Here is a 25,253-nt window from a genome sequence, read left to right as displayed (position 1 = left end):
CCGCGCGCTCTCGGGCCGGAGCGCGGCATGGCCGCGTCCAAAGCCCCGCTGCTCTTTTTTTCCCTACCGCCAACGCGGTCTCTGCTGAGAACGTGAAAGACGGGAAAAAGTCAGGTCTGGAACAAAGCCTTTCCAGTTGCGAGTGTAACTTAATGGTTTCGTTTACTTGGAAGAGCCGTGGCTTACGAATTGATTGCAGTTTCATGCGGGAATAAGCATCCCCACGTGCTGGGCACGGCACTCCCATACGCTGAGCAGACCCCCGGCCCTGCGCTCACTGCCCTCCCCTCCGGCTCAGGCCGGTGGCAGACTGAAGCAGCCATCACCAATCCCTCCTCTTTCTCTCCAAGCGACATCTGTCAAATTATCTGAGATCCTCACCGCCCACAAGAATACAGCATCACTGCATGCATCTTAGCAATTCGGCAATAACCTGAAATAAAAAAATCAGTTGGTTTACTCCCTAAGTAAATCTGGCCCAGAACAGCTCTACATGTGTTTGGCATGGAGAAATGATCTCTAACCAGGACCACCTTGCCTTTAAGGACTTATCACAGAAAAGACAACTGAGGCTTTACTAAGCAAAATATGACAGGAATTGGCTAGTACTTTGACATGAAGTGAGGCAGTGCGGTATTGATATTGAGGAGCTGCTACAGCTCCTAAACTTCCTGCAAGACTAAAACCAAGCCATGCCCACAATCCACACCAGAGCAGAAGCGTGCCTTGTTGCCCGAGGAACCATGGCTGATGGTGGGTTGGTACCATCCCAAGGAGAAACAGTATGTTCAGAAACTTGGTGGCCCATGCGTATCCACTTCAGACAAACCAGAGCCCTGCTACCTTTAGAAAAACCTACAGAAACACGTCCTTCCTGCCCACAGGTCATTGCAGCACTGCTGTGGGATTCCCAGTTCAATGGGGCACTACTTTTCATGATGCAGGAAACAGTTAATGACAAGGAAGATGCCATTCATTACTTAGGTTTTCATTGACAACATTTCTTAATGTGTCAGAGCTAGTGCTGACTTTAAGGTGTCCTTTTATTTGTAAAGCCACATTGCTTTGGTGCTAACATTTAAATCATAGGATCACAGAATGCCTTAGTCGGGTACCTTTTAGAATTCTCCAGACACATTCTAAAAGATTCATTCTGTAGCATCATAAATGTGCACAATGCTCTTCAGTCACAATCAAACGTCACCTGGTGGGCAAATGGGTGACCCCTCACAGCACTGAGCAGTGGGCTCTGCACACACCCCAAACGTTAAAACTGAAATGTAGCCCTAATAATACCAAATAATTATTACTCGTTATTAATTTTGTTAAAAATAATACAAATATTTTTTTTATTAGATCTTTTTCTTTGCCTTCAGTTTTTTCAGGAGCGGAATAGTCTGCTATTACTGTTTGCTGGGTACACAGCACCTGTGACATCAGGCGTGACTCATGGTGGGAGAAATGGGGAAAGCGCCACTCAGTAGGATTGCACTGGATATAAACAGAGATGGTGCTGCGTATCTGCATACAAGGGAAGGGAGTGAAATGCTTGTGTGCTATTTCTCCCATGAAAGTAAGTCAAATGTTAGCTAGCAAAGGTTTATCACAGCAGCAACCCTCAGATCAAGGACACTTGAAGAACAGGAAAACATTTTGAAATGTCATTATTCCAAAGATAAGAAAAGCCAAGCAACAAGAATCTGAAACAACAGAATTGTGAGAGCTTTCAGCTTTGCCAATGGGATTACTGCGATGAAAGTTTCTTGCACAGATTAACTCATGCTCTACCCCAAAATCTTTAGAACAGTAAGAAAAGTTAACAGAACATAAAGAAGAAGCTAAAGAAAAGGACTGATGAGTTGCATAGCGAAATAAGAAAGACTGCAGCAGGAGTGACCTTCTATAGGCATTTGCATTGCACCTACAAAGATAGCTGTGTACTCAGGTCTAATGTCAATTTCTAAACTTTTACAAACATCTATTACAGAACAAAGAGACGATTTCAAGCATTACATATAAAATCCAAAGCTTAACCCAGGTGTTCTTGGGAAAGAATATGCTACAACTGTGCTACAATTTCAGAGATTTTAGTTTTTCCTTATTCCATGACCTTCATCTTTGCTGTTTACCGGCACCAAATGTGTTTTGGTGTCCTCGTGAGAAATACGCATTCTAATAATCAAATACTACATGTTCCCAGTAACGGGGTCCCCTATCTCTCTTTCTGCCAGCAATGTGCTATCATTTTTCAATCAAGTGGCTGAAGTTTCGCACAAGTAACAGATACTGGGATATGTGGGAGCAGTGACTGACGAAGTCATGTGACCAGTTATGTGAACAATGTATATTTACATATGAGTTGTAAATAAGACCATACTTAAATTATGTCAGTAATTAGAAGAGAGGCCTTAAATTCATGGGACAATCAGAAGAAGTTAGGGTAGAAGGGGAACTTGATTTAGCAGGTTTGTGCTTCTTCTAGGACTGAAAGACAAGAGCTTCCATAATTATGAGTATGGATCCCTGGAGAAGTATTGAACTAAATGCTTCCAAACTTATATCAGTCTCTATGTGCCAGAGATCAGGGAAGTGTCAGGAATCAGAGATCACTAGGGTCTTTACTTTGGGCACTTCTACTATTTACTTCCTTCACTTGCTTCTTTTAAGAGTTCCGTAATATGTTCAACAGTTGCATTAGATCTTTCTATCCTCTCATATACATTTTTACCCAGAAATATTCAGTATATGGCCTTCTTCCATCTTCTTGGACAGTGTGCAAGTTCCTTGATGGAAAGCGGAGCAGCCCAGCCTTCTTTTTGTCTTTCTCAAATAAGCAATTCTCTTCACCATCCACCATTCAGGTCCTTTCATTTGGACCACCATTACTTGTGATGCCAGTAAAAGCGAGGTTCTGTTTGTTATGAAAATCACAAACTCTTTATTAGCTTCCTGTCATCCTGCCACTTCTGGATCACAGATGTATCAGATACGTTAGCAGGTGGCCTCATTTGCTTCTCTCTACTTTTCTGTGACCTTTACACAGTTTTTCAGACTACAGCATTTCATGCCATCGGGAAGATGTTTTTATAGCTGTAGAGGTATTTCCTTAAAAGAGAAACATGAGCTGTTGCTGTGCTCTATGCTGATGTAGCAATATGTTTGCCAGTGTAGACCAATTTGATACATCCGTCTATCTACACAAATGTACGTGCTTTCTCCTATCTCATACACAGAAGGACACACACACCCTATAACCAACACCAGCCACCAATCTGATTTGATTATTGTGGTAGAAAAAATATTCTCCTAACTAAAATGGACATACTGGCACATTGGCTCAAGTAGAAAATGCCTAAATTATTTCATCATTAAAATGTATTTATGACATTTCTAGGTTAGATGGAATGTAGTATTCTAGAAAAATATAACCCAAACTACTGTTCTCTGTCATAGTGAATGGCAAAGGTTCACAGCTCACACATTGTCCTTCCCACACCTAACAGAGCTGTGTGCACTGTGGACCCTCCCCATGCTACACTGATGCTCTCCCACCACCAGAGCTGCAGTGCTGACTAGAATCTTCCAGTCTGCGTCCTGGAGACTCAAAATGCAGCTTTGGCGTGAGTACAAGGTAAAATGCCAAGTGACTGTGACAGCAAGTGCATTCCTATGGTACAACGCCTGCAGATTTAACAGCTTTTGTACCTGATTCTCATGTAGCATTTCTACTTACGAGCAGAAAGGAATGCTGTAATTATACTAACACTAATTTTCAAATGTCGTTAAACTTTTAAAAAATTGATTTAAAGCAATGGTATTTTTATAGGAAAATGTTACTCAGATCTTGATTAAATCAATTTTGAAGCTCACTGAATTAGAGCTGTCTCTCTGAGCCACATACCACACTACATGCTTTATAATTTTTTTAATATAGCACTTGCTAGCAACTGTGAGTTGCAAGGTAACAAAAACATACATAAATAATATACAAGCAAAAATATCCTCCCTAAATATACCAGCATATCAAGATGAAGAGAAGCCAAAATGAAAAAATGGTATCACATAAAGCCTACACTCGAAAACATAAACACCATGTAAGCACAGATCTTTTTTCATCATTCGTGTAATTGTCATAAGTTGCATTTATCATATACCTTTGCTATCGTCACCAGCAGTCAGACCTGGTGATCCACCTCTGCTGTGATTACTTGTACTCAGATCTCTAAGAAGCCTGCAAACAAGCTCCCCTCAAACCACAACCAAAAATTAAACTGTGTTCTTACGATAGAAATGTTCCTCTCAACACCAGACTCCCTCTTCTAACTACTAAGATAATTAACTACATTCCAGTCAGAATGAAGGACACTTTTACAATCCTTTCCTGTTTGTCATTTTTTTCAAAAATAACTGGGATTTAAATGTTCCCCGGTGAAGAAATGAAAAACCCAACCCTGATGGATGCTGCATTCACTTTCTTCTCTCCCACCTGTCTATTTTCATTTTCTTCTACTGCTCTTCGTTCTGTATCCCTTGCAATCTACTTGTCTGCTGCTCCCTGCAATTTTTTCCTACACTCAGACTATTCCTTTTATAATACTGTTCTCTGGTAAACAATCTCCTCTTATGTGTCAGGCTTCCTCTCCACTTTTTTTTTTAAGCTTGTGCTTTTCCATACATCTTTCATACTTGCGTTTCACTGTTCACACCTCATATCTTCTTTCATGAAGTACCCACCTTGCCTAGAGCTTATTTTGTTGCCTTTGATTTAAAGCCATTAGAGATGGACAATGTTTGCAGTCATGCCTGTATATGGTTTCTAATAGCAGTGGGGCACATCTTGATGCCTTCTTCAGACAAAAGTCATATCAATTTGAGACCAGTGGGTTTTTTTAATGTAATTGTGAATGAGGCCTTCAAATTTTGGCCATATAACATCAACTACAACCCTGAGAGACAATGAAATATTAGATATTCAAAAGACATATTGTAATTTACAGATTTCTTGCCTTTTCTCCCTTTCAGCTTTAGCTCTGCTGAACTGCTACTTCACTCTGTGATGACACTGTGCTGGGAACAGAGGAGCTGCTTTGCTTGATCAGATCTGACACCCACCTAGTCCAGTGTCCTCTCCTTGCTTATGTCCACAAAAGTCATATTTCATGCACATCCTCCCTCAAAAAAAAAAAAAAAGGATACTGAAGGATACTGTCCCCATAGGAGACCTAGGCCAACCTACTTCCTCACCAGCCCTCAGCAGCACACACAGAATGTTCAGGAAAATAACAGTACAGGAGATAAGCCAGCTAGCAGATTCCTGAAAGGTACTGAGAACAACTTGTGGTTTCCAAGAGTTAGGAGATGAGAGGAAAAAGGCTGCATTGTGTGTTACTTAATCGGGAGCTATTACTGATAAGACAAAGGTGGAAGATTGTATAATATTGACCTCAGAACAATAAAATTAATGATGGCAAAGAAAGCATGTAATGACAGAAAGAGAATGAGATTCCAAAAGCAGTCTCGTTGGCTTAAGGAATGAATGGGTGGGTAGATCTTTTGAAAAAAATTCAGGAAGGAAATAAGAACATAGGAGAGCTGATAGTTTCTGAGAAAGGCATATTAAAAAGACACAACAGCAGGCTATCCTGATGCAAAGAAAGTACTGAAAGAAAGCAGCAAAGCTTCATCAAGAACTCTATGATTAGCAAAAAAAAAAAAAAAAGCAACCCAGGAGGTTGTCACTGATATGCAGAGACAAGAACAAATGACTAAAAGTCATGTGGGAATCAAATCAGGAAGGCTGAGGCAAAAAGTGTTAAATGAAGAAACAACTGAAAGTCAATCATAGGGTAAACACAGAAGGGAGACAAAAGAAGGTTCAGTTCTAGTATCTAACAAGAAAGATAGTGAATGATAAGACACAGAAAAGACAAAAATATTCAGTGTTCTTTTTTTGCCTAATGTGCTTCACGTGTCTACAAAAAATAATCTTAGCATCAGATATTCAAAGCAATTAGTTTTCATAAAAGTCAAGAAGCACAGATCAGAAAAAAAGGGGGAATGAGTTAAGTGATATTAAGACATGCCAGTTTCCCCATCCTTCCAACTCAAAAGTGTGAAGAAAGCTGTGGATAAACCCTGTCGTCTTGTGTCGCATGTTTGGATCAGCCCGAAGTAAAAGCTCAGACTCACATTTTCAGATGTAATACTCATAACAATGTTCTTCTGTGAGTTTTCCAATGCCTGAAGTCATGGTTTCATTTACACTGAATTCTTTGCCGATGTGGAGGTCACTACTTACCTGTCCATTTTCACAAAACCTACAGAAGTATAGTACCACTGAGACCACTACTATTCAGTCTAATTTGGTTGGAAAGAGAGTAACAAGTTCAGAAGTTATGGTATGGCCTAGTAATCATATAAACATTTCCACAGAAAAATGTGCTAAAATATTCTAGGATACTTAAAAAAGCTAAAATAGCCCCTGCTTGATGATTCTTTTCTTTTTCTTTTGAGAACTGATGAAGTGTGAGGGAGGTTCTAGAAGACTGGAAATGATTAAAATAGTGCCTCTCTTAGGAATTTGAGTTCAGTTGACCTGACTTTCATTAATACTTTATCCATCACTGAAGGATACTATCACAGGTTATTAGACAGTTAGTGTACAGGCATGACGGTAACACATGAGAGAAAATAATTATGCAATAAGAGATTAAAATGTAATCTTAAGATCATTAGTGTATCAACTACTTCAATTTGCTTCTTAGGCAGGGTGACAACCTTGTTGAATAAAAAGGAATCATCAAATGTGGTATCTGCACTTTAGCAAAAAGCTTTTAGTTTGGTCCTCTTTAATTTTTACCTGCCACAATGGTATAGGTGAAATCAAGTAACAGTTGACACACAAGCAGTTAAATATTTATCCCTAACAGTATTTATCAACAGTTTCCTGCAGTAACATCCTTCAGGAATTCCTCATTGGACCTATTTTGTTCAATTTTTCATTTCACGTCTTGGATATTGGAACAGAGTAAACTTGTAAGATTTGCAGAAAATCTGGAACAGGGTTGCAAACACACTGAAAAACAGAACAGAATTCAAAATATCTAGGTACCTTTGGCAACAATCTGACTGAAACAAGTTTAAATTAGAGAGAGAGAGATACTAAGTACTACTGATGACAAAAATAAAACAGAATATATCAGTATAATATGATGACTCTTTAACAGGGCAACAGGATTGCAGAAAATGATAGGAGGGTTAGAGTGGATTTCCAGATAAATATGAGTCAATAACACGATGATGCTGCAGAAAAGCATTTCTAATTCCAGGATGTATTAGGAAGTGCACAGTATGTGAGATGCAGGACCTAATTATTTTGCAATCTTCAGCGCTGCTGAGGCCTCAGCTGGAGAATTCTGTGCAATTTTGGGCAGTGCACTCCAAGAACAATTTAAACAATTTGGATGGAGTTGAAATGAAATCAACAAGAATGATAAGTTATTTTGAAAGTAGGACTTACAAGGAAAGGTTGAAGGAATGAGGCTTGGTTAGTTCAGGAAAAGAAGACTGGAGGGAAAATGCATATTTTAAAAGGCATTGTACAGACAGTCACGATCAACAGTTCTTTGTTCCTACCTGAAATATAACAAATAATTGCTTAATTTGCAACAAGAAGAGTAGACTAGATGAAAACAAAACAAAAAAGCCAACTACCCCGCCTTTCAAACTGAAGTCTAGATTAGATGGAATAGGTTTATGGGCTGTGGAATCCCCTTCATTTGTGGTTTTTAACAGTAGCCTATACAAACATCTGTCAGGAATGACCTAGTTACCCATTTCCTGCCTCAGAACAGGGATGCGCTGGATGACCTTTTAAGGTCTTTTCCTGCCCCTCTACTTTTTTTTTCTTTTTTTCCTGCAATGATTTCAGTAGTATAGAATCTGTTTCCTTTATCTTGGCTGCGATATGTTGGGCAGTATAACTGCAGCCAAGGCCTTTGTAAAATAAAGCCTCTCTCTAAAACCTCTTAGTAAAATAAGAAATTATTAGGATAATGAAAAAAACAAAGACAACTCATTTTAGCAACTTGAAAACATAAACATGACAAAACAAAAAAACAACCCCAAACAACAAATATAAACAGAAAAATACAATCCACATTCTTATAATGGCAAATACTGTTTTTCAGCCAGCCTGCAAGTATACACCCTCACAAAGGCTTCATTCAGTACTCGCTATTCTTTTATAACACTTTTTTAATAATGCTGATAGGGTTGTTTGTCATGTTGATAGATATGATCAACTACATGGCAGAATATCAGTGTTGTGTTGAATGTAACTAAGTAAATATTATTCTTGATTAATTACAGTACTTCTTAAAATACAGTTCTATTGTCCAAAATACTCATTTTATAAACTTTAAGATGTCCAATTGAGATTTTGAATTCTTGTAAAATAATCAGAGTAATAAAAGGTACTTTGACTTTAATTCTTCATTTTAGTCTGGGGTTATTTAAAGAGAAAATAAATATCTATGCATTTCAACAAGAAACAAAAATGATACATGAAATTGAGAAAAGCAACTCACAGGGAAACTGTGAATGAAGCTCTGTCAGCACCTCAGGTTATGATGGTATCACAAACCACACTAGAGCTTTTCTCCTGTGCTGAAGATGCTGTCATCAGAAACCTTCAATGTTTATCCATGGTAGCCTTAGGTATCGCTGTTACTGGTACATAGATAATATCAAGCTATGCACGTGCACAGAAGCACAAAGTGTCAAGCTACAGTTACAGTTGAGCTGATGATGCCTTCATCCTGAGAGCTAACACAATCCATTTTAAAGAAACAAAAACATCATCTGTGTTGCAGCCTTCACGACTAATACTAAGCTATGAGATGATTCCTAAGAGTTAATTTAAAAATATAGACTTTCTTTCTCCACTTTTACATAACTACCAAGAAGGCCTCTCCCTATCATCCAAGCATGAAAACAATTCTGTTCCAGAATAAACTTTAACTTATTTCTATAAAATTATTTATTTTCCTAGAATTCAGAGTTGTTGCGTTTGCAGACCAAGTTTGTAGCTTACAGAACAAACACAGCATAGTAAGTTTGCCATGCGTTCCAACCAATCAGTTGGAAAAAAAGGAATCCAGTTCCTACTCCTTGGGTTTATACTATACTGATATACAGTGGGGTAAAAGAAAACAAGTTACTAAAAACAGTGTCATCTAGTTCAAAATATGGAATGTGTGGCCACGTGCCGTAACATGTTCCATACTGCTAAGATCACAGGATCACAAAACCACAGATTTGCAGGAGTTGAAAGGGACCTCAAGAGATCAACCAATCCAGCCCTGCTGCTAAAGGAGATACTGTATAATTGGCTACACCTGTAGATGTCCAGCTGGGTCTTGAGTATCTCCACAGATGGAGACTCCACAACCTCTCTGGGCAACCTGTTCCAGTGCTCCATCACCCTTACTGTATAGAAGTTCTTCTGCACATTACTACCGAACTTCCTATGTTCAAGTTTTAGGGCATTACTCCTTGTCCTATTGCTACACATAGCCGAGAAGAACCTGGCCTCATCTATTTGCCTCCCATCTCCCTTCAGATATTTATAAACATTTATCAGATTCACTCTCAGTCTTTTTTTTCCCCAGGCTGAACAGATCCAGGGTACTCAGTGTTTCCTCATAAGGGAGATGCTCCAGGCCCTTCATCATCTTTGTGGCCTTTTGCTGGACTCCTTCTAGGAGATCCCTCTCTTTTTTGAACCATGGAACACAGAATTGGATACAGTAGTCTAAATGCGGCCTTACCAGGGCAGAGTGTGGGGGGGGGGAAGATAACATCCCTTGACCTGCTGCCACACTCTTTTTAATGCACCCCAGGATACCATTGGCCTTCTTGGCCACAAGGGCACACTGCTGCCTCACAGCCGACATGTTGTTCACCAGGACCCCCAGGTTCTTTTCTGCAGAGCTCCTCTCCAGCAGGGCAGCCCCTAAGCTGTACTAAAGCAAGATTCCCATCAAAAAAATCTCATCAAACTTTCTAAAGTAGTGTGAATGATCAGAACTAAACGACAATTTATCCAAGATCAACAGAATTCTTTGGCTCTCCCATCTATATAGACAGGCATGTTTAACACTGTGTGTGTTTCCCAAGAGCCTGCTAGCTGAAGAGAACCTGGGAAGGAGTTTACTGAAGCAGCAAGACTAGAAAGCAAAATGCCCATTGCTCAGTTGGTGTACAACATTCATAAGGCGACTGAGAAATAGATCAGCTTTAATTTCCAATCTTAACACAAAATTACAATGCAGAATGTGATCAGGAGGATATTACAGGAACACTGACACATATCAATGAGTTCCTTTTCATTTACTGGAATGGACTTTTGATTGTCTTGCATGCCAAAATGTGAGCCATTTTTTTCCTTCACACCTTGCTTAAAGCACATAGAAGTGATGATAATTAAATAATGTAAGAATTAGCATAACTTTAGGAAATAGTGAAAAGAAATTACAATAGTTGTCCCTGTAAAAGTTCTTCTGCACAGGGAGAAAAATGCATACAACCAACTAGGCTGTTCTTACCAAAAAAGTGCAAGTTTGTGCCAATTTGCACATGGTTTTGTGGGTGCAGTGTATGTAGAATTACTTCTTTAAAAACCAGCTCAAATTCAAATTGAATTTTAGGTCTTGCCATGTTTCCACCCCTCTGGGATAATATTGCATATGGAATGAATGGCATCATAAGGGAATCTGTTTGTATCTCATCTCTTTTTTTTCATCAAATTGTATTCCCAGGCTGTTCCAAGCAGCTGTTCATCTAATTCATCAGCAAGAATCATAGAATATATTCAAAAAGATTATACAGCTTTCTATTTGGCCCCTTCAGAGGAAGGAAAGGATAAGCAGAAAAATAGGAGAGGTAAGAAAGGAATACATGAGTATAGGAAAATGCAGAATCTGCACTCTGCTAAACTATAGCTGCAACTCAGCTAAATCTTAGTTATAGGCAAAACCCCACAAACTGCCCTCAGATGCTTCAACTGAAGTCTAGCTTTCCACATGGTCCCATTTCCTTCTCAACACAAGGGACACTAGCTGCTCTTGAGAAAGAACAAAATTGAATACTTGTAATATCGTTTTCCTTCCTTGCTTCAAGAACAAAGGGTTAAGAGAGGCATTGAAAAATTAGAGATTAGAAAAACAAAAATGCTCATGTATGTGATATGACGATAACACGATTGCTGGACATCTTTCCCTCTTCCCTTGCTACAACACAGAAAAAAGGTGGTGTCAAGCCTGTTAGGCTTCCTACCTTTCTCTTCCACTGCAGTTTTCAGTAGGCACAATTTTTATTAGTACCATAACAAATGGATTTTGTAGTTCAAGTGAATCCACTCTTCTGGAGTGTAATCAAAGTCTAAATCAAAAAGAGGTCATAAATTAAGGACTGAAAATGGAAACGAACCCAAAAAATAAGAGAAGATATTAAAACGTGCTACAGAATGCAGAGATGACACTGATGCTTACCTGTCCCTAAAGAAAGAGGCTTTAAAACTAAACCAGATGCATCTACCTCTTGCTTGTAATCTGCCATACAGCAGTGTTTCATCAAAGTACTGAAAATCATAAAAACTCTGATGAGAAAGAATTCTACACATCCTTCACTTGATGTGGGATTTTTCATTTTATATTTGCCTCTGCTTTGTTCAGTAGCAAGTGCTGGTGTTTTTTAGTAGGTGGATCTGCAGACCTGTGGCTTTGGAGTATTCTTCAGTATGGCCTGGCAATGCTAGCCTTGCTTATTTCTCTAGAATGCAGATGGGATTTTTACTGCACTCTCCCATTAGCTTCCTAATTCTTCAGTAAATATTAAAGAGGATTGGAATCATCATTCTTGTCAGTTTTAGTAGAAAGCAGTTACTGCCCACAATAATAAATATTTATCTTTGCAGAGTTTATTTTTCCGTTATGTTACATCTTGACCTATTGCTGTTCTTTTCACAAACAATCCACATTCGTTGCACATTTGTAAAAGTCAGTATCTGTATGCAGATACTGCAGCATATTTTAAGGATTTCCTTCTGCAGTCTGTTTAATTGATCAGTTTAAATCTTCCATTATGACCTTACTTTGAGATACTCTGTTTCCCATCTATGTTACATTTCTATCCCCTTTTTTAGATTGACACCAATTTGTTAGTCCAGTTCTGGTAATATGTGTCTACAACTGCATGCTTTCAGTCCAGTCTGACAGGTGTATGTGAGAATGTATCATAGTTCATATGTTAGAGAAAAAGATCAAAACTGCATCCTCCACAACACTGATTAAGGGACAGCTTGAATCCATAAGGCTTTTCAGAGTATACTGCTGAAGATAGTGCCTATAAGAAAGGAAAAATGAATCTACTGCATGTAGTATAAAAAGCCAAACATTGGAGATGCTCAGTCTGAAACACACTAGAATGAAAAGAGTTAATGAAGCGCTCTCAAATTACGCAGCTGAGTATCTCAGGATGGTGTCTTCTATCATCTCGATGTAGAGCTTTGACCAACCTTGAGGAAAATCTCCAGTTTTCTTTCAGAATCTTAAAGCATTATGTCACTTCACATTTCTGTTTCACTTCTTTTTGTTTTGATATACATTTTTCTTTCTCACTTCTACTTTTTAGAAGTAATTAGATAAACTCCTTTTCTTTCCTTCTTAAGTTCTCAGTCATGCACATTCTCCTTCAAGCGTTTTCCTATTTGCAATGAAGAAAGCTCGAGTTTCTCAGGGAGGATTATTACAAAGAAATTCCAGGGCCAGCGTTAGCATGAGTGTTGTTTTCTCATTTACAGGAACAGAAGAATTCCCCCTGCAGCAGACACTGCTGAGTTTGAAACTATAAGTTACCACTTGATCTGAGCCAGATGATTTAAACTGTGCAGTCACATGCAGGCACACAAAAACTGACTGATCTGTCAGAGTCCCCTTAACTTGAAAGATATTATGCAGTGCACTGAAACACCCATCATGGCTGCTATTGCTGCATATACATATAAGTTCAGCAGAAGGTGATCTCCACTGCTTTAGTAGGAGGCACCAAGGCACTATTCAGAAAAAGAACAAGTGCTTCTAGGTCATCAACCAACCTCATAGAAGCAATCAGAAATGCAAAGTAGAGATCCAATTTCATAGGGAGATGCTGAATTAAACTTTGGACTACTCTAACAAGTTTCTGTAGAACTGCAGGAAATCATTATGCAATATAATTTTATCTACAGGATTCATTCTCACACAAACACACAAAGGAGTGATTCTCCTAGCTGACATCTAAACAGTCCTGTCAGAAAAAGTATATTAATCTGAACTGGAAGATACTGAGCAATGGTCTTCAATCCATGATTTGTGTGCAACCCACTGGCCAAAGATCCTCTATAATGTTACTAACTGCACACTACCTACTGAGTAGAGGGGTCAGGGAAGTCTGTGATCCCAATCAACATGTTTTTTTTTCTTCCTCCATGAGGTGCAAGATACCTCACAAAAATGCATGCATGATCATATCTGCTTTACAAAAGGCAAGACTTGAGGATGGGAAGCTAACAAGGAGCTAGGCAGAACCAGACTAAAAGAGCTGAAAAATTAAACAGTGCCTCAAAGGGCTTCAAAAACTTGCTTAGTTATAAATGGTGTGATTTATTAACAAAAATCAAAGAAGCTACACCACATCAGACATCCTTTGATGAGTTTTAAAAAAGAAAAAAAGTAAACAAAACAAAACAAAAGCTAACCACAGTTCCACAAAGAACCTCAACTCATACTAAGTCTGCCTCATTCAGGTATGAAGAAAATAGTATTATACAAACCCAGGAAGCTGGTGATTAACATTGGTACACTGCTCAACAGGATTCTCACAGCAGCCATTACTGGTTATGGATGTTATTCAATGTTACTCTCTTTCTATGCTATTACATTGGTAATGTGCTGGCAGAAGTTGTATTTCATACATTAATTCTTCTAGGAAAGCAGAACTGCACTGCAGGGGTAAAACTGTGATCCTACTGAAGTCAGTAGCAAAACTCTCATTGTTATAAATAGGGCTAGAATTTCACATGTGTATGGGGTGATCTACTAATCCTTTATTTCTCATCTGCCTCCCCAGGTAAAACTTATTCTCATTTTTGCAATATCTTATATAAGACTATGTAGATACATAAAAGAGTGTATCTACCAGAGCTGACCGCTAAGACAACAAACCCTATTTATGCCTTCCAAAGACAGATTCACCATTCACATTTACATTCAGATGTCACAGAAACAACAGAGAAAGAAATGCCTGTCTTAGGTGATGCGATTCAGTCAAGGTCTGAGGATCCTAGGGAGGCAAAGAAAAAATATCTTGCTATCAGATAAATCAAGTGTATGGTGTTATTTGATATTCATATACATATATAATAAAGCTCACAGACTCCAAGAACAGCCAAAAGATCTGTTTCACTGAAACCAGAACTTAACCTTTAAGCACTAAAACCAATCATAAGATTCATAGAGACAACTTGGTATACAATTTGCATTTTTTTCCACAGAAATTCATACCTGATTTTCCTATTAGACAATTTCACATCAGGTAGAAAGATTAAGTGCCTAATAACAGACGGGGCTCCTTTGGCTCCTTGCATGCTAAAATCTAATATCATTGTGCCTAGATTTTTATTTGAAATGGAGACTACCTGCTTCCCATAACAATGGCCCTTCATTAGATGACATCTTCCATCACGATTTGTATGATAGCTACCCAAGCTCCCAATGGGAGATGTACTTTGGATAATAAATGTAACTTCTTTGTTCCATACAGATTTGTGCTAGTTCTATCTCCTTTTCACTTATTCTAGTCACTATTTTGATCTTCTTTTTGATGATAGTGCCATATTACACTCGGAAATTCATATGCCAAGTTACTAAAAAGTAAAGAGAAATCCCAAAGAAGTTATAAAATATCCTGTAAGCCTTGTTCCAAATAAAGTTTCTAGGTCATCGGGGGGAAATGTCAGTTGCACCAATTCATTTATTTATAGCATTATTTAGGGAGAAGCAAAATCGCAGCAAGACATTTCTGCACATTCGTTTCTAATTCTATTCTATTTTTTATGTGTTTCTATATTGTTTCCTGACCATGTCCCAAGAATGCATAAAGCACCACAGTTGCTATTTTTGCCCTTCTAAGATTTTGTCTGTGTGGAGCTGGGAAGGAAGAAGTCAGCTTGCTTTCTTTTGGAATTTTTACTTTGCTTTACACAAGCATGTATATAAATATGGGTCCTTATAGCAGAGCACACAACAGTAATGCTCCTTTTATGTTGCTTGAAACAGAAGAAAAATGGGAACAATGTGAAGACCCATTGTTCTAGATGATCCATGTTTAATTTCGGAGCTTTACAAGATCCCTTAAACACCCCAAGTCTCTTTTTTGAAGCGCCTACAGAAAATAGAGCAGGATACTGGGTACGATTTGTTATTCTTTGGAAAGGCACAACAAGGAACAGAAGGCAAACAGGCAGAATCCTTTATCTCTGAGAGCACACATCGCTGTTTGATGCTACTTGTGAGTCTTAAATGCCACAGTTACTGCTGTGCACGTTGTTATATTACTCTTGCCCCACCTCAACCATGAGCTGACGTTGACTGAGATAAGATTATTATTCAGCAGGATGGGACAATTTCTCAGTCTACATCCAAGACAGCTAAGGAACTGCACAGAACACAGTAATGCATCCATAACCTTTCTGTTAATACAGCACTTAAAAACTGTCCAGATTGTTTGGCAAGGAGATCTGCATGGCTGGGACACCAATAACCAAAACTAGTCTATGTTCAGAGTAACTCAGGAGATTCCAGGCCCTGGCTCAAGAAAGCAATTGCACAGATATTGCAAAGTTCCCATAAAGAGAGTGTGGGTGCAGAGTTCACAGACATCAACTTTTTTCCGCTTTGCAGAGTCACAGCTAAACTGGCACCCTGCCTTAGTACAAACAAGTCGTTGCAGGTCATCTCAGAAATGCTACTGAGAGTGTCTAATGCTGGGAATATTAAGTAGAATATTAAAGCTATAATGCCTATTAGTGATTACGGGTGTTTTTCCACAAAGCACTTTCCACGTGTAATTCACAAAATAGATTTATGTGTGATTTCAAAGAGATGTTGCTTTTGTACAGAAATCTCAGACCAAACCTCAAACATTACATATCTCAAATATCTTGTTAAATACTATCTTGTCCATAAAATTGTCATTTAAGATATCGAGAGATCTGCACAACATCACTGTAATGGAAAGGGGCTGAGGTAGATGTGTTACAGAAGTCCCTCCCACCTAGCTATACTAGGTGGTCCTATACATTTTCTGTCTGACCTGCAGGGCAAAACTTCTCATGACCACTATCTGCTGGAAGAATTTACTTTAAATGTAACCCATACACTATAGGGAAAAAAGCAAGCTCAGATCACAGTCACACCTACCCCAGAGCTACTTAACACACTCATTTTCAAAATATTTTTGTTCGGAAACATGAGTTTTGTTTCAAGATTCTTTATGGCAGGTCACTATAATCAGCACGAAGAGACTTGCTAACCACTCAAAGCACTTGCCTCCTTTTTAATTTCTCTTGGGAATGAGAAACATACTGAGCTTTTTCTCCTTTGGCACTACAGTCTGCCCTCACAGAATTACTGAAACATGAATTTGTGAGGGATGTTTCAAGCAGAAGTATGTTCCTATGGATAGGGATGATGTTAATTCCTGTCACCCTGAAGATCCAAGTGAGGCTGTTGTTAAAGCTGCCTCTAAAGGACCATGGGAATTTGTTCCATTCAGTTCAATGACTTTCATTACCTCTTTTAGACTAAACATAAATGTAATATACCAAGCCAGACTCCAAAGGTTAGTCTTTCATTTAGGAAAAGTACTGGAGATGCAAAAGCTGTGCAGCATTTACAGGAGTCTAACACAGATTCAATAAACCAATTGAACACGAAAGGAACATCCTTTCTAAATGCAAATTATTCAGGTGCCATGTGAGTTCCATAAAGGTTACTCTTCAGTTCTCTCTCTCCGTCTAATAAATGAGAACAGAGAACAGCTTACTTTCCTTCTGTGAAATTCTTTGTACAAAGCCATCGTGGTGCTCCCATTATAGGCCTTGTCGGCAAGGAGCAGGCACAGGCTCTGGACTGCTTCTGTCCTGTGACTGCTGAACACTGACATTCATTTTTTACTATAGCACTTTTGAGGAGAACTGAAAAACTAAATTTAAAAAGCAAGGGCAGCAATGCAGCAACACACAGACATATTCAAGCTGCATGATTTTCTCTTTCCTTGTCATCTTGCCAAGATTCCACATTCTCCTATCTCAAAGAGTAAAACCACAAATATCAATAAGGTTCAGAAAATGCATACCAACAATACTCCCTCCATATCAAACTGATCAAAGAGTGAAGAGATCTACCTGGATGGGGATGCACAATAGCTGCAGATCTGTGAAATTTCTTTACAATGAATTCTTGTCTTGGGTGAAGCCAGTGGCAAAATTTTCCATGTTTCCCAGGTGGCAAATCAGGATTTGCCGTATCAATTTTGAGTCAGGAATCATGGAAAAGAAAACTGCAGTATTACATTAAAAGTGTCATAATAGGATGCTCTCTACAATAGGGACTGCATCTGTGCATATTTTAAACACTGCGTAATAGTGGCCACTGACTAGGGAGCTGTTGTGGGCCCTTTTTAGCATTGGGAATGTTCAATAAAGAACTGTGCAAATATATCTCATGCAATGAATTTGCATGTGCTATGTAAATTTAGTTTCATCTCATGTAGCAGCATCTTGAGAGTTAGCAGGGATGACCGAAACCTCAGAGCCTGAAGAGTGAGAAGACTGAAACAAGGGTTCAGCAGGTGTCACAGAGCATCAGCCAAGCAGCCTACGGCTGGTGGCAGAGCTATAATGGTAGTTTTAAGACAAGTGCCAGTGCAGTCGCCCACCTTGGCTTAATCTGAAACAAATTCTTGTTTACATCCTGCTGTGATATTATGAAGAAATCCCCTCCTACTGTAAAACCATCTTTCTTACTCTTACACCAGATAGAACGAAACTGATCAAACTGTTGTTGAGTTAGAAGCAAATTAATGATATTCATTTCAAATTTTAATACAAGTTTCTAACGCATTGTGGTTTTGTAACCTATACATGGCTGACTAACTCTTAGAACCTCAAGCTTTGCATGTTTTAAGTTCTCATGGTAAATGAGGGCACAGCCTCATTTTGAAGCTCACATCTTATAGTAGGAGTAATGATTTTTCTTTTTGACTAACCTATCAGCTGCATGTGAACTGCCATGCACAACAGCACTGCATGCTAGATGCAACGGCTAATCCTTCAGAGCCTGATGCAGCTACAGATGTTTTGCACCCCATTAGCTCTGTTTGCACTGTGCAGTAGCGAGGATTAAAGTTTGATATAAACTTTACAGAAAGTAATATTTTCCTTCAAAATAGTCTTTCCTTGGTTTGCTAGATATTCTTTCCTTAATTCAAAATCACTGAGTGTTTTGTGTACCTGGACTGTAATCAACGTAAATAATGAAGCATCTGCTCAATGTAATCAGGCATTTGTGCATCCCTGGGCCACCCCTGGCCTGCCACAACACCCCCCCTCAGGCCTCAGTTTGCTCAGGACTTTCCTTCCTGGAAGACTTCAGCATGTGGGAGGGGAGATGGCACTTCCTCAGCATGTGCTGTGCCTCAGCCCTGCATGCTGGGAGGGAGGAAGGAGCCAGGAGGCCTGCCCAGCCAGAGCGGCTGCCCACTGCACCATGTGTGCTCAGCCCGCCAGACATCACTGTGGTCAGGCAGGACTTCTCTCTTCCTTACCCTCCTCACCCTGCATGTGCAAGCGGAAACGTGCACAGAAAGCATTCCTTCCGCTAGGACTGGTGCAGAAGTCATGGAATGTTGTCATAAGAAAGCACTGACACCTATGTAAAACCTTGCTTCTTCAGGAAGGAGCTCATCTTACTGTCCTACATGATGCTGGATTATTCAAATTTATCTACAGTGAAAGTGAAAATGCTGTTCTGTAACTCTGATCCTCTGTGACAGCACTTTAAGTGTCAATTAAGGTCCTATGGTCCTATTTTAGCAAAATTTCCAACCAAGTGCAGCAGTTCATCAGAGGTTAAAAAACCAACCAGCCCAATTGCACAATTGAAATTCACCCATCCTAAGGCTTCACTGGAGCTACGTTTGTTACATTCGGTTATTCTTCTGTCACCTCCCACAAGGTCTACTTGCTCCGCCTTCTCTGTATAGAGAGTGCATGAGCTATTCTGAGAATTTTCACGCTTGTTGTGAGACTAAAACTTGCCATTCTTCTGCATTTCACTTTCTTGATCTTTTATTTTAATTAAATAATATTTGTCATGGCAGTGACAATTTTCAAGACTATGTAAAATGAAGTCAGAGCTGAGACTCTGATATGAGCAATGGTAAGAACTAAATCATGCAGGTTGCCAAAGTTACATACAAGATTCCACCATTCCCAAAATGTTAATCTTCACCTCTCCACTGAGAAACCTAAAACCAAATGATGAACTTTCCTAATGAGGCAGCACCAATGCTGACTGCAGAAGAACCCAGATCACCAGCAAGGCCCTTTACAAAAGTGCTTAGGAAATCCAGACATGAGAGTTACAGCTTATACTTTTTAAATGAAAAACTGGAAGTCTATTAATAACAATCCTTCTTTTACGTCAGGCTACCATTAGTCATAGGAAGAATTTGTGCACGTGCAAGCCTTCTCTTTTCCTTGTTAAATGCCTTTAAAGTTTTTTTGTTTGTTTGTTTTTTCTCATGTGTGGACTTCTCTTTAATTGGATACCTGCCAGTTTACAGGTCTCTACCTCCTGGACTGCTGATGTTCCCTACGCTCTCATTTCATAATATGTACACATAGATATATATGCACTTATATGTGTAAGCAACTATATAATCTAAGCTCTTCAGGCTTCTCTTTGGCAATAAGTGTTGGCTTTGTTTTTTAGTTTGGGGACATTGAAATACTTAGCAGCACTCTCCTAAGATAAAACAGGTCACCCTAAGCTCCCCTGAGGAAAGTTCATTGCTGATTTTGCCTAGTAAGCTGGGGATGAAAACCAAGAAGCCTGAAGCTGTCACTGTTCTTGCAGCTATTTGTGGAGATTTACGGTAAACTTTCTGTTTACTCACTTTATGAATACAAATAGTAGTACTCTCCAAAAATTTTATTAATATTGAGTAGCTGGAAACAAGAATATGAGAGTGATATGAAGTATCACAAACATATATAGGGTGTATCTCTACTGAAAGAAAAGAAAAATGGTGGCAACTTATCAAATAAAATTGTCCCTACTTTGATATTACAGATGGCAGGAAAATCCACTGGAAACAACATTCAGTATTTGCCTCTATTATCATTAATAGTGGCTTTCAAATAGTGTTATTGTTTTTGTTTTCTGTTTTAATCCAGTGGACTGATTTCAGAAAAGAAGAATAAAGAACTGTGAAAAAATCAGATCCCATGTATAGTGTAAATTTATATTAAAATACTTTACTGGTATTTCCTTAGGAAAACATACCTATACACAAAGTTTTCTGGTCACAGAATAACAAATTTCTATGAAATCTAAAACGATGGGGAAACATAATGGTACATTTTCACTTTCTGAAAATGCATTGTAAAAGCCATTTTTTCCCTCTCATTTTTAAAAATCATATCTTCACAAGTTTTGTTGTTTTAGTCTTGAAAAGAATGTTGTGTTTAAGAATAGGCATGTTTCCTCACTGGTACTTTCTCAAGAATCTGAGAGACAGCAGAAATGAACAACCCCTAAACAATTTTATTGTAACTAACTTATCTTAACCAACACATTTATCCAGTTGGTTGCCAGGTTTCATAGTACTTACTGCCCATTAGAAAATGTAAAATAAAAAAAAACTTGAATATCTTATGCTAAAATATAAACACAAACATGAGCAAACAAATTTCAGCTCTCAGAGCAAAATAATGAGCACTGAACAAAAGCTATTGTCTCTGCACAACTGATCTTGAATTTTTAATGATTAACGTAGATGTTCTTACTGACGGAACATTTTTGTACTCCAATATTTGCATTTTTATTTTTATGAGGAATACTAGGCACCAATTAATCTGGATTCTAATTGAAAACAACTAATCTCCATCTTGAAGCAACTCCACAGACTCAGAGTCTTCTGGTCTTACACTGACATAAATGACGTTAGGAATCTGGGTCAAAGTTTCAGATTTAACCTTGAGGCCTTTTACTAAATATTAATTGCTTCAAAATAAAATAAATATTTACTATCTTTGATACTTTGCCTCAAGCTAGTTGATGCAAGAAAAGAGTGTGGTTTAGTAGCAGATTAAAAATCCTAAATTATATAATAATACTAAAATGCTTTTCAGACTGTGTGCCATGCTGCTGCTTTTTTTCATCTGCTTTCATTTGTTATTAAAATAAGTACATGAAAAATAAAAAGAAACTAAAAATGAGATTCTTGTTGAATGTATTGATTCCTTGTGATCTTCAGTAAAATAAAATGTAGACTTATTGCCAGTGTGATTTTAGTTTTCTCTCCTCGTACAAGCAAGGTCACACTTTTTCCAATTTAAAAAAACTGACCTTACTTCACAGTTTGGTAACTACTGCCAACTATTTATTCAACTCACTAATATTCGCTCTTGAATAACAAGATGAAACATTGATCTAGAATAAGATTATCAGAGTATGTGTTTCGTTGTTTTCTTTCTTAATCACAAAGCAAATCATGCTCAGTGACAATCATAGCTTTGTCACACCATCTTTTATTAACACAAACATCTTTGGTTGTTAGATCACAAAAATTTTAAAAGGATTAAATGATTGATCTTAAACAGCATTGTTTATCATCTTTGGATTTAGCTCAGCCTCTGTGCAAACAAGCTTAGCATTGTCATTGAGAATTACACCCATTTATGCCAGGGATTAACATGCCAGGGTCTCTCTCTGTGAAATCCATTCTAAAGATGCAGCTTCTTGCTACTGTCATTTTCTCTTCATTTTAGATAAATGCACGTGTAACTAAAGGCTGTACTGCTCATTTGTGAGGATGGAGATTAAACCTGAAATGAGTATAGAGAATTCAACTCTGCTGTGCTTCAGAGCAAAAACTGTATCTCAGAGGGACTGTCACCCACATGTGAGTGCTGGAGTGCAAACCTCCTCCTCAAAATATCTCGCACTGTCTTTTCGCTTCTACACCCACCATTCTCTCACCCTCTCACTGTTGAATGTAATCAATGTCATTGGAAACTAAGCTGCCCGATTCTTCAGAATGACATCTGACTACTGTGCTTAATAGGATATGCAGCAAACAGAGCCATTTCAAATGGCAAAACTTTCCTTAATGTAGAATGAAAGACTAGGGTTAGGTTCCTCCATTTGAGGAGCAGTTGATATTTGGAAGGAAATGGAGGACAAAGTGTGCCTGATGCTAAAGAAAAAAAAAAGAATGTTGGCTCGGCATTGAAGCCCTCCATTTACAGCCAATCTGATCCAAGTATAATTATTCAATCATATGTTCTTTTAGCAAACCAGTTACGTTTACTTGGCTTTTGCCTAGCCTAAATATCAATTTAAAGAGAAACTGTCATAAGTGAGAGTAAAGTGTTTTGAGTGATGTCTCTCAGACACTGCACTGAACGTGTCATCCTATATAAAATAGTAGCTGCTGTGTGATTGTTACAGAACTACATGTTGTCATGCCAATTAGTATGTTCCTTTTTTTTTTCCCTACTTATTTCTCTCTCTAGATTCAATAAAGTATGCCTACTCGATCAATTTAGTATTCAGGTTTATTCTTCAGTTCTGTTGCTGAGCAATATTAGGATCTCACAAAAGGTAAAAAGAAACACTTTAATCTGTTTGGTAGTTCATTTTGTTTTCTTGTTTAATGTTTTTTGAAATCTTAAACAGTAAATGCAGAATTTCCCTTTCACTCACACAATATAAAACTAAAAATGGAAGATCTAATGTAGGTGGCTTTTAATAACCCATTGATCACTTAGCCCTATGAACATTATGATTCCTTACCTACTTGTAGTATATGTAGCAGGATAACTACATATATTCATTTTATCAATGTAGATTTGATGCCTGCTAATTTAACTAATTTACTGTGATTTCGTGTGGTGTAAAGGAGTGAACTGTACCTTCTAATTACTGAAATATCACATTCTATGCCATCCTCATATCACTTATCATTCATTTCCCTAACCTGCATTCATATGGAATTTTTTCACGTTTCTAGGAATTTTCACCATCTATTTACATAACATTTTTCTATCTGAACAGGATATGCTACAGAGAAGATTTTACTTAGTAGCTGTATAGCATTCTATTTTTATGTCCTATTTAGATATCTTTACATTTTGTTTTTGCTTGTTTTTATAACTAGCAGCATACACCAAGTTTGTGTTTTTAATGAACTTTAGGTTTGTTTAGCATCAATACATGTGAATACTCAGATTATTCTTTGAGCATGTATTAAATTGTATGTCATCAATGTTTTAGAAGTCACTGAACTAATTCACTAACTTTCTTACTTTTCACATTCCCTTCAAAACTGCAGTAACCTGACCAATTAAGCGTACTCTGAAAATGGGAATGTCTTGTTGCTTAGTCCCATTTCATGGCAACAACTGGTAAGATGCTTTCGGCAAACAGTGAGCATTCAAGGCTTTGTCACACTAATATTCTTGATGGTGTATATTATACTTCAAAGAATTACCTACATTTCCAGCCCTTTGGATAAGTGCTACTCTATAACTGTGAGATTTTGGTGTCTACTGTTTTAAAATAACAAACAGATTTGTTCTCTAAACTGTTGCAATCTCAGATAAAGCCTAAAGACTATTCTGCTGTTTTTCTTTTAAGCTGTATTTCTAGTTCATACAAATTCAATTAAGTTCTGTTGAACAGATGCAGGTATAACAGAAACTGAGATTGGGAGGCACTTCAAGGTGATAATCTGCAGATATGGTCTTGATTTAAATGGGACAACTTCAGAACATATGGAGTAAATTTAATTGTCCTACCTTGATTGAGCACAGTCAGGGTACGCAGACTTGTGTTATTCTTTTGTATTCGCTTCCCAGGAGGTTAGGATTGTATCTTCTGTCACTTTAGAGTTCTACTTGAAAGAAGGTAAAAACATTGTTCCCTAAGGAAAAAGCAAAAGCAGGTGTATCATAAACCTGCCTGTGCTGCTGCAAACACATGTGCATAGCACATATAAACTACAACAAATGAAGCATTCCATCTTTGGAATAAACTGAAATGCACTGTGCGTGTTTGGATGAAAGACAAAGCCTATAATATTCCATGAAGATATGGAAATATAGTAGCATTTGGAAGAAACAAATCTTGAAGATAGGTCTTTCCACCTAACATCCTTATCCAAATTTCTTTTTTTACTCAGGTTTCACTATTTATGTGACAGATCAGTCCCTTTTTTCCCCTCACATCCTTCATTTTATTTCACTACTTCTTAGGCCCAATTTCCTCACTGCATCGTTACACACTTCCCTGTTATGTTGCCCATGATGTTATGTTCTCTTGCTTATTTCCCCATTCAGTTCTACATTTCATTCTTCTTGTTTTGTTAGTTTACCCAAGCTTACTTTTTATGCCACTTCTCAGAGGAAAGATTCCTCTTCTTGTCTGCCTTTGAGCCCCATCCTCATCTTCCTACCCTCCTGCCTGACTCTTGTTTTTCAGGAAGTCAAGCTCTTCTTTTAATTGCTCACTATCAGCAAAGGGGGACAGTGGTCCCTTCTCAGGTTAAGTATCAAGGCCAGGCATGACTGACATGCCCAAATGAGCAGGTACAGCAAAGAACCTGCTAGAGATGCCCACAACAACACAAGTAATTCTTACAAGCATATACTAATGATAATTGTGTTTAGCAGACAGACTTATCCAGCTTCCGGCAGAGGAGGGCAACTGGCATATCCTTGATGTAAAAAAACCAAACCAAAACAAAACAAAAAAACTCACATATAATGTCTTTGTTCCAAACGTGAAAAAGTTTAGGTACTGAAAAACAAAGTTGCCTACATTATTGACAATTTAAATTTTAAGTATTTTTAATAATATACATGG

The 25,253-nt window shown here is 38.1% G+C and overlaps 1 long non-coding RNA gene across 1 annotated transcript; it reads left to right on the top strand.

The window, feature by feature from the left end:
- Positions 1 to 6: 6 nt before the first annotated feature.
- LOC109368575 lies at positions 7 to 5,175 on the top strand. The gene is made up of 3 exons (XR_004160330.1): positions 7 to 1,573; positions 3,504 to 3,631; positions 5,023 to 5,175. It is a non-coding gene; the product is annotated as an uncharacterized LOC109368575 (long non-coding RNA).
- Positions 5,176 to 25,253: the final 20,078 nt, after the last annotated feature.

The sequence above is a fragment of the Meleagris gallopavo genome, chromosome 7, assembly GCF_000146605.3.
Source record: "Meleagris gallopavo isolate NT-WF06-2002-E0010 breed Aviagen turkey brand Nicholas breeding stock chromosome 7, Turkey_5.1, whole genome shotgun sequence".
In the NCBI taxonomy this organism is placed as follows: Eukaryota; Metazoa; Chordata; class Aves; order Galliformes; family Phasianidae; genus Meleagris; species Meleagris gallopavo.
The sequence above is the reverse complement of the archived record's forward strand: the minus strand, read 5'-3'. Positions and strand labels throughout refer to the sequence as shown.